At 33.1% G+C, this 10869-nt stretch overlaps 2 long non-coding RNA genes across 2 annotated transcripts; both read right to left on the minus strand.

The window, feature by feature from the left end:
* Positions 1-2199: 2199 nt before the first annotated feature.
* LOC134245912 (uncharacterized) lies at positions 2200-5246 on the minus strand. The gene is made up of 2 exons (XR_009987543.1): positions 5176-5246; positions 2200-2329 (listed from the first exon to the last, which is right to left on the minus strand). It is a non-coding gene; the product is annotated as an uncharacterized LOC134245912 (long non-coding RNA).
* Positions 5247-5315: 69 nt separating this feature from the next.
* On the minus strand, positions 5316-8359 carry LOC134245913 (uncharacterized). Its single transcript, XR_009987544.1, has 2 exons — positions 8289-8359; positions 5316-5445 (listed from the first exon to the last, which is right to left on the minus strand). It is a non-coding gene; the product is annotated as an uncharacterized LOC134245913 (long non-coding RNA).
* Between the last annotated feature and the right edge of the window lie 2510 nt (positions 8360-10869).

Below are 10869 nucleotides of genomic sequence, written 5' to 3' on the forward strand. Positions count from 1 at the left end.
TCAATAAAGAAGTTATTTTTAAATTGCACGCTATTCAATGAGAGTTTTTCTTCTGTTTCAAAAATAGTTAATTACGGCATGTAAGAAGTAGAGTACTGTTTGATAAACGCAGACGATTGGAAACAATCTGGACCGCGCACGACGTCCAACAATTAGTATTCTCTGCTGTCTACAATGTGAGGCGATCTTTTGACTAAATTTTGACTGAAATTTGGATCTGCTTTAAAAAAAAAACAAGTAAAAATCAAATGGACAGTAGTGAACTTAAATATGTCCGGTAATCAAGAGTGGTCTATCACTTAAAAAAATTATTGAATGTTAATACCCAAGTGAAGCAGACAATGAGATCACGGCGTTATAAAATACGTAATTTTTGCTTGCTTTCGTGCGCCGGTGTACACTTATATTCTTTCTTTATTTTTTCAAAACTTTCTTATAAGATGTGATATCATTAAGAAACTTGAATTGCATGATCATAAAATGTTACTTTTTGCTATGACAAGGAAAGAAACTTAAAAAGCAAAGAGAAACAAAACTGTATTCCCTGTCTACGACTTTTTGGGACAACCCTCGTATATTTACATTCCTCATGTATTTTACTTGTTGAACCAAAACTTGGACATATATCTAATTATTATACCTCTGTTTATTTTTTTCTATATAAAAATAAGACGAATAAACATGCTATTTTTTCTAAACAGTCTCTACCGTGAAATAGTTTTTGTGCTATTTGCCCAATGGTGAATAGTCCTCAAACTATTCAACGGCAACAATCGATTTCCCTCGCTTTTCATCTGAAAACTTCTGATTTTACATGGATTGTGACGTATAAATTATGACGTAACAAAAGTAAAGTCAGCATCGGTATAATAAAACACCTATTTATACTGACTATTCGGACAATAGCAAGTTCATCGTCCCCCTCGACAGCAAACTATTTCCCTCGGCTGCGCCTCGGAAAATAGTTTGCTGTCTTGGGGGACGATAAACTTGCTATTGTCCTCATAGCCAGTAAATAGGTGTATATTATCTATAAATTTTAGCTCAAAATTTCATAGGCGTTAGAATTAAATTGAAAGTGCGTGGCCAATTAAAAGATGTGGGCGGCGTAGATCAACAAAAAAGGTAAACCCTGATTTTCTTCATCAAAGCCTATATAATGTGTAAAATTTTGTTGCAAATCATTCACGATCAACACTTGGAAAGTAGAAAAAATCTTCAAAGCTTGAATAACCTAGCAATCTATAGACAAGACATGTATCCCTACATAAAAAACGTTATCCCCCCTCTGATGCTTTGGAGGTCCGTGTTTGTTCCTATTTTTATTTTATGACGCTTAAGGACTATGATCGAGAATACTGTTCGTTATAGCAGAATATTTTAATCATATATTAACATTCCTTATGATTCGTACTTGCTTGTACAAGAACTTGGACATATATTTCATTATCTTTATATTTTTCTAGCTATAAATTTCATAGGCTTTGGAAGCAACTAGAAAATGGGTGGCTAATTAAAACTTCTGGGAGGACTAAATCAACAAAACAGATAAACCCTAATTTTCATGATCAAAGTGTATATAAGGGCTACATTAGCAAAAGAAAAATTAGGGGCTATGCAAACCTTCCTAGAGCCCCCCCCCCATCCCGGTTTCGAGGCCTATGACTTTTAAATTATGCATAACATTGATAATATAATTATCGGACGACGTACAGAGAGTAAAATTAGAAGCAAAGATTTCAACACAGATTGAGTTGTTGTTCAAATATTTAAGCTATGCAATGACAATTATAATTATTTAAAGAAACATATTAATTAAATGAAAGGGTTTCTATCAAAATCAATAAATATGAAGAAAAAAGAAAAGCTTAAGTGTTGACGGTCATTCATCCTAAACAAAAGCGAATATGGACACAAATATTCATAAATAAAAACGCTATCCGTGTGGTGACATGTTGAATGTTCAAGATTAATTAACAATATATGTTTGAAAACACATCTCAATAACATACAGAGAAGAGATCGAGAGAATAAGAGTTAATTTACGTAGAATATGTACTTAGTGTTAAGGATTCCTTTACAGATCCCAAAATACTCGGTACTTCACAACCATATTCCCCAATGTCGTCTTCTTCTGGTGAGAGGATTTTCAAACATGTGTTTTCCAAATCTCCACCACTATATTTTGGTTTATTTAAGTCCAAAAGATTGCCATCTTTTGTCCATTTGATACTGTGTACCTTTTGGTAGCCTTCATGTACAACACTGTAGGAAATGGTGACTTCGTCATTTTCAGAAGAGGCTCCTTGTAATCTTAAGACTGGCAACTCTGAAATATTGTTCAAAAATTATTGCATGTGACATTATATCCCTGTATGTAATAATTTTTGTGTTGCAAATCATTCAAAAGCACCGATTGGAAACAAGAAATAATCTGTAAAGCTTGAATAAACTGGCAATCTATAGACATGACATGTATTCCTACATAAAAAAAAATATCCCACCTCAGATGCTTTGGAGGTCCGTGATTGCTTCCCGTCTCTTTTGTAACGTTTAAGGACTTTGACCGAGAATACTGTTCGTTATCTCAGCATATTCCAAACATACGAGGGTTGTCCCAAAAAGTCGTAGACAATGTTTATAATTTTTTAAACATGCAACCAATACTTACCAAATTTTGCAGAGACATAATATAGTCAATGTTCTTTAAAATTGTAAATTTTTAAATACATATATTTCATATAAATAATATAAGAACGATTTATATGAAGGCCGATAAGGCCTGTCGGCGCACGGACAAAATTCGGAATAATTTACGCATATAACTATTACATTTGCTTTTATTTCTTTAGTACTATGTAATGCATTGAACTCAAATTGAAATCACTGAAACCATAATAAAAAAATTAATATTATGTCAAAATTTCATATAAATATCATTAGAAACAGACGATTGGTGTCATGATTTTCATAGTATCGTTGAAATTGAGTATGATGAAAATGACGTCGTCAAACGCTTTGTCGGCGCACGGAGATGTGATAAATTGTGTTGGGTATGGTTAATATACATCAGAGACGGGAAAAAAGAGTACAGAAGTGACGTTACACACCAGATTTCAATAAAGAAGTTATTTTTAAATTGCACGCTATTCAATGAGAGTTTTTCTTCTGTTTCAAAAATAGTTAATTACGGCATGTAAGAAGTAGAGTACTGTTTGATAAACGCAGACGATTGGAAACAATCTGGACCGCGCACGACGTCCAACAATTAGTATTCTCTGCTGTCTACAATGTGAGGCGATCTTTCGACTAAATTTTGACTGAAATTTGGATCTGCTTTAAAAAAAAAACAAGTAAAAATCAAATGGACAGTAGTGAACTTAAATATATCCGGTAATCAAGAGTGGTCTATCACTTAAAAAAATTATTGAATGTTAATACCCAAGTGAAGCAGACAATGAGATCACGGCGTTATAAAATACGTAATTTTTGCTTGCTTTCGTGCGCCGGTGTACACTTATATTCTTTCTTTATTTTTTCAAAACTTTCTTATAAGATGTGATATCATTAAGAAACTTGAATTGCATGATCATAAAATGTTACTTTTTGCTATGACAAGGAAAGAAACTTAAAAAGCAAAGAGAAACAAAACTGTATTCCCTGTCTACGACTTTTTGGGACAACCCTCGTATATTTACATTCCTCATGTATTTTACTTGTTGAACCAAAACTTGGACATATATCTAATTATTATACCTCTGTTTATTTTTTTCTATATAAAAATAAGACGAATAAACATGCTATTTTTTCTAAACAGTCTCTACCGTGAAATAGTTTTTGTGCTATTTGCCCATGGTGAATAGTCCTCAAACTATTCAACGGCAACAATCGATTTCCCTCGCTTTTCATCTGAAAACTTCTGATTTTACATGGATTGTGACGTATAAATTATGACGTAACAAAAGTAAAGTCAGCATCGGTATAATAAAACACCTATTTATACTGACTATTCGGACAATAGCAAGTTCATCGTCCCCCTCGACAGCAAACTATTTCCCTCGGCTGCGCCTCGGAAAATAGTTTGCTGTCTTGGGGGACGATAAACTTGCTATTGTCCTGATAGCCAGTAAATAGGTGTATATTATCTATAAATTTTAGCTCAAAATTTCATAGGCGTTAGAATTAAATTGAAAGTGCGTGGCCAATTAAAAGATGTGGGCGGCGTAGATCAACAAAAAAGGTAAACCCTGATTTTCTTCATCAAAGCCTATATAATGTGTAAAATTTTGTTGCAAATCATTCACGATCAACACTTGGAAAGTAGAAAAAATCTTCAAAGCTTGAATAACCTAGCAATCTATAGACAAGACATGTATCCCTACATAAAAAACGTTATCCCCCCTCTGATGCTTTGGAGGTCCGTGTTTGTTCCTATTTTTATTTTATGACGCTTAAGGACTATGATCGAGAATACTGTTCGTTATAGCAGAATATTTTAATCATATATTAACATTCCTTATGATTCGTACTTGCTTGTACAAGAACTTGGACATATATTTCATTATCTTTATATTTTTCTAGCTATAAATTTCATAGGCTTTGGAAGCAACTAGAAAATGGGTGGCTAATTAAAACTTCTGGGAGGACTAAATCAACAAAACAGATAAACCCTAATTTTCATGATCAAAGTGTATATAAGGGCTACATTAGCAAAAGAAAAATTAGGGGCTATGCAAACCTTCCTAGAGCCCCCCCCCCCATCCCGGTTTCGAGGCCTATGACTTTTAAATTATGCATAACATTGATAATATAATTATCGGACGACGTACAGAGAGTAAAATTAGAAGCAAAGATTTCAACACAGATTGAGTTGTTGTTCAAATATTTAAGCTATGCAATGACAATTATAATTATTTAAAGAAACATATTAATTAAATGAAAGGGTTTCTATCAAAATCAATAAATATGAAGAAAAAAGAAAAGCTTAAGTGTTGACGGTCATTCATCCTAAACAAAAGCGAATATGGACACAAATATTCATAAATGAAAACGCTATCCGTGTGGTGACATGTTGAATGTTCAAGATTAATTAACAATATATGTTTGAAAACACATCTCAATAACATACAGAGAAGAGATCGAGAGAATAAGAGTTAATTTACGTAGAATATGTACTTAGTGTTAAGGATTCCTTTACAGATCCCAAAATACTCGGTACTTCACAACCATATTCCCCAATGTCGTCTTTTTCTGGTGAGAGGATTTTCAAACATGTGCTTTCCAAATCTCCACCACTATATTTTGGTTTATTTAAGTCCAAAAGATTGCCATCTTTTGTCCATTTGATACTGTGTACCTTTTGGTAGCCTTCATGTACAACACTGTAGGAAATGGTGACTTCGTCATTTTCAGAAGAGGCTCCTTGTAATCTTAAGACTGGCAACTCTGAAATATTGTTCAATAATTATTGCATGTGACATTATATCCCTGTATGTAATAATTTTTGTGTTGCAAATCATTCAAAAGCACCGATTGGAAACAAGAAATAATCTGTAAAGCTTGAATAAACTGGCAATCTATAGACATGACATGTATTCCTACATAAAAAAAAATATCCCACCTCAGATGCTTTGGAGGTCCGTGATTGCTTCCCGTCTCTTTTGTAACGTTTAAGGACTTTGACCGAGAATACTGTTCGTTATCTCAGCATATTCCAAACATACGAGGGTTGTCCCAAAAAGTCGTAGACAATGTTTATAATTTTTTAAACATGCAACCAATACTTACCAAATTTTGCAGAGACATAATATAGTCAATGTTCTTTAAAATTGTAAATTTTTAAATACATATATTTCATATAAATAATATAAGAACGATTTATATGAAGGCCGATAAGGCCTGTCGGCGCACGGACAAAATTCGGAATAATTTACGCATATAACTATTACATTTGCTTTTATTTCTTTAGTACTATGTAATGCATTGAACTCAAATTGAAATCACTGAAACCATAATAAAAAAATTAATATTATGTCAAAATTTCATATAAATATCATTAGAAACAGACGATTGGTGTCATGATTTTCATAGTATCGTTGAAATTGAGTATGATGAAAATGACGTCGTCAAACGCTTTGTCGGCGCACGGAGATGTGATAAATTGTGTTGGGTATGGTTAATATACATCAGAGACGGGAAAAAAGAGTACATAAGTGACATTACAAACCAGATTTCAATAAAAAAGTTATTTTTAAATTGCACGCTATTCAATGAGAGTTTTTCTTCTGTTTCAAAAATAGTTAATTACGGCATGTAAGAAGTAGAGTACTGTTTGATAAACGCAGACGATTGGAAACAATCTGGACCGCGCACGACGTCCAACAATTAGTATTCTCTGCTGTCTACAATGTGAGACGATCTTTTGACTAAATTTTGACTGAAATTTGGATCTGCTTAAAGAAAACAAGTAAAAATCAAATGGACAGTAGTGAACTTAAATATATCCGGTAATCAAGAGTGGTCTATCACTTAAAAAAATTATTGAATGTTAATACCCAAGTGAAGCAGACAATGAGATCACGGCGTTATAAAATACGTAATTTTTGCTTGCTTTCGTGCGCCGGTGTACACTTATATTCTTTCTTTATTTTTTCAAAACTTTCTTATAAGATGTGATATCATTAAGAAACTTGAATTGCATGATCATAAAATGTTACTTTTTGCTATGACAAGGAAAGAAACTTAAAAAGCAAAGAGAAACAAAACTGTATTCCCTGTCTACGACTTTTTGGGACAACCCTCGTATATTTACATTCCTCATGTATTTTACTTGTTGAACCAAAACTTGGACATATATCTAATTATTATACCTCTGTTTATTTTTTTCTATATAAAAATAAGACGAATAAACATGCTATTTTTTCTAAACAGTCTCTACCGTGAAATAGTTTTTGTGCTATTTGCCCATGGTGAATAGTCCTCAAACTATTCAACGGCAACAATCGATTTCCCTCGCTTTTCATCTGAAAACTTCTGATTTTACATGGATTGTGACGTATAAATTATGACGTAACAAAAGTAAAGTCAGCATCGGTATAATAAAACACCTATTTATACTGACTATTCGGACAATAGCAAGTTCATCGTCCCCCTCGACAGCAAACTATTTCCCTCGGCTGCGCCTCGGAAAATGGTTTGCTGTCTTGGGGGACGATAAACTTGCTATTGTCCTCATAGCCAGTAAATAGGTGTATATTATCTATAAATTTTAGCTCAAAATTTCATAGGCGTTAGAATTAAATTGAAAGTGCGTGGCCAATTAAAAGATGTGGGCGGCGTAGATCAACAAAAAAGGTAAACCCTGATTTTCTTCATCAAAGCCTATATAATGTGTAAAATTTTGTTGCAAATCATTCACGATCAACACTTGGAAAGTAGAAAAAATCTTCAAAGCTTGAATAACCTAGCAATCTATAGACAAGACATGTATCCCTACATAAAAAACGTTATCCCCCCTCTGATGCTTTGGAGGTCCGTGTTTGTTCCTATTTTTATTTTATGACGCTTAAGGACTATGATCGAGAATACTGTTCGTTATAGCAGAATATTTTAATCATATATTAACATTCCTTATGATTCGTACTTGCTTGTACAAGAACTTGGACATATATTTCATTATCTTTATATTTTTCTAGCTATAAATTTCATAGGCTTTGGAAGCAACTAGAAAATGGGTGGCTAATTAAAACTTCTGGGAGGACTAAATCAACAAAACAGATAAACCCTAATTTTCATGATCAAAGCGTATATAAGGGCTACATTAGCAAAAGAAAAATTAGGGGCTATGCAAACCTTCCTAGAGCCCCCCCCCCCATCCCGGTTTCGAGGCCTATGACTTTTAAATTATGCATAACATTGATAATATAATTATCGGACGACGTACAGAGAGTAAAATTAGAAGCAAAGATTTCAACACAGATTGAGTTGTTGTTCAAATATTTAAGCTATGCAATGACAATTATAATTATTTAAAGAAACATATTAATTAAATGAAAGGGTTTCTATCAAAATCAATAAATATGAAGAAAAAAGAAAAGCTTAAGTGTTGACGGTCATTCATCCTAAACAAAAGCGAATATGGACACAAATATTCATAAATAAAAACGCTATCCGTGTGGTGACATGTTGAATGTTCAAGATTAATTAACAATATATGTTTGAAAACACATCTCAATAACATACAGAGAAGAGATCGAGAGAATAAGAGTTAATTTACGTAGAATATGTACTTAGTGTTAAGGATTCCTTTACAGATCCCAAAATACTCGGTACTTCACAACCATATTCCCCAATGTCGTCTTTTTCTGGTGAGAGGATTTTCAAACATGTGCTTTCCAAATCTCCACCACTATATTTTGGTTTATTTAAGTCCAAAAGATTGCCATCTTTTGTCCATTTGATACTGTGTACCTTTTGGTAGCCTTCATGTACAACACTGTAGGAAATGGTGACTTCGTCATTTTCAGAAAAGGCTCCTTGTAATCTTAAGACTGGCAACTCTGAAATATTGTTCAATAATTATTGCATGTGACATTATATCCCTGTATGTAATAATTTTTGTGTTGCAAATCATTCAAAAGCACTGATTGGAAACAAGAAATAATCTGTAAAGCTTGAATAAACTGGCAATCTATAGACATGACATGTATTCCTACATAAAAAAAAATATCCCACCTCAGATGCTTTGGAGGTCCGTGATTGCTTCCCGTCTCTTTTGTAACGTTTAAGGACTTTGACCGAGAATACTGTTCGTTATCTCAGCATATTCCAAACATACGAGGGTTGTCCCAAAAAGTCGTAGACAATGTTTATAATTTTTTAAACATGCAACCAATACTTACCAAATTTTGCAGAGACATAATATAGTCAATGTTCTTTAAAATTGTAAATTTTTAAATACATATATTTCATATAAATAATATAAGAACGATTTATATGAAGGCCGATAAGGCCTGTCGGCGCACGGACAAAATTCGGAATAATTTACGCATATAACTATTACATTTGCTTTTATTTCTTTAGTACTATGTAATGCATTGAACTCAAATTGAAATCACTGAAACCATAATAAAAAAATTAATATTATGTCAAAATTTCATATAAATATCATTAGAAACAGACGATTGGTGTCATGATTTTCATAGTATCGTTGAAATTGAGTATGATGAAAATGACGTCGTCAAACGCTTTGTCGGCGCACGGAGATGTGATAAATTGTGTTGGGTATGGTTAATATACATCAGAGACGGGAAAAAAGAGTACAGAAGTGACGTTACACACCAGATTTCAATAAAGAAGTTATTTTTAAATTGCACGCTATTCAATGAGAGTTTTTCTTCTGTTTCAAAAATAGTTAATTACGGCATGTAAGAAGTAGAGTACTGTTTGATAAACGCAGACGATTGGAAACAATCTGGACCGCGCACAACGTCCAACAATTAGTATTCTCTGCTGTCTACAATGTGAGGCGATCTTTCGACTAAATTTTGACTGAAATTTGGATCTGCTTTAAAAAAAAAACAAGTAAAAATCAAATGGACAGTAGTGAACTTAAATATGTCCGGTAATCAAGAGTGGTCTATCACTTAAAAAAATTATTGAATGTTAATACCCAAGTGAAGCAGACAATGAGATCACGGCGTTATAAAATACGTAATTTTTGCTTGCTTTCGTGCGCCGGTGTACACTTATATTCTTTCTTTATTTTTTCAAAACTTTCTTATAAGATGTGATATCATTAAGAAACTTGAATTGCATGATCATAAAATGTTACTTTTTGCTATGACAAGGAAAGAAACTTAAAAAGCAAAGAGAAACAAAACTGTATTCCCTGTCTACGACTTTTTGGGACAACCCTCGTATATTTACATTCCTCATGTATTTTACTTGTTGAACCAAAACTTGGACATATATCTAATTATTATACCTCTGTTTATTTTTTTCTATATAAAAATAAGACGAATAAACATGCTATTTTTTCTAAACAGTCTCTACCGTGAAATAGTTTTTGTGCTATTTGCCCAATGGTGAATAGTCCTCAAACTATTCAACGGCAACAATCGATTTCCCTCGCTTTTCATCTGAAAACTTCTGATTTTACATGGATTGTGACGTATAAATTATGACGTAACAAAAGTAAAGTCAGCATCGGTATAATAAAACACCTATTTATACTGACTATTCGGACAATAGCAAGTTCATCGTCCCCCTCGACAGCAAACTATTTCCCTCGGCTGCGCCTCGGAAAATAGTTTGCTGTCTTGGGGGACGATAAACTTGCTATTGTCCTCATAGCCAGTAAATAGGTGTATATTATCTATAAATTTTAGCTCAAAATTTCATAGGCGTTAGAATTAAATTGAAAGTGCGTGGCCAATTAAAAGATGTGGGCGGCGTAGATCAACAAAAAAGGTAAACCCTGATTTTCTTCATCAAAGCCTATATAATGTGTAAAATTTTGTTGCAAATCATTCACGATCAACACTTGGAAAGTAGAAAAAATCTTCAAAGCTTGAATAACCTAGCAATCTATAGACAAGACATGTATCCCTACATAAAAAACGTTATCCCCCCTCTGATGCTTTGGAGGTCCGTGTTTGTTCCTATTTTTATTTTATGACGCTTAAGGACTATGATCGAGAATACTGTTCGTTATAGCAGAATATTTTAATCATATATTAACATTCCTTATGATTCGTACTTGCTTGTACAAGAACTTGGACATATATTTCATTATCTTTATATTTTTCTAGCTATAAATTTCATAGGCTTTGGAAGCAACTAGAAAATGGGTGGCTAATTAAAACTTCT

Source organism: Saccostrea cucullata, unplaced genomic scaffold, assembly GCF_032062105.1.
Source record: "Saccostrea cucullata isolate Sc308-1 unplaced genomic scaffold, CSIRO_AGI_Scuc_v1 ctg3840, whole genome shotgun sequence".
Taxonomy (NCBI): Eukaryota; Metazoa; Mollusca; class Bivalvia; order Ostreida; family Ostreidae; genus Saccostrea; species Saccostrea cuccullata.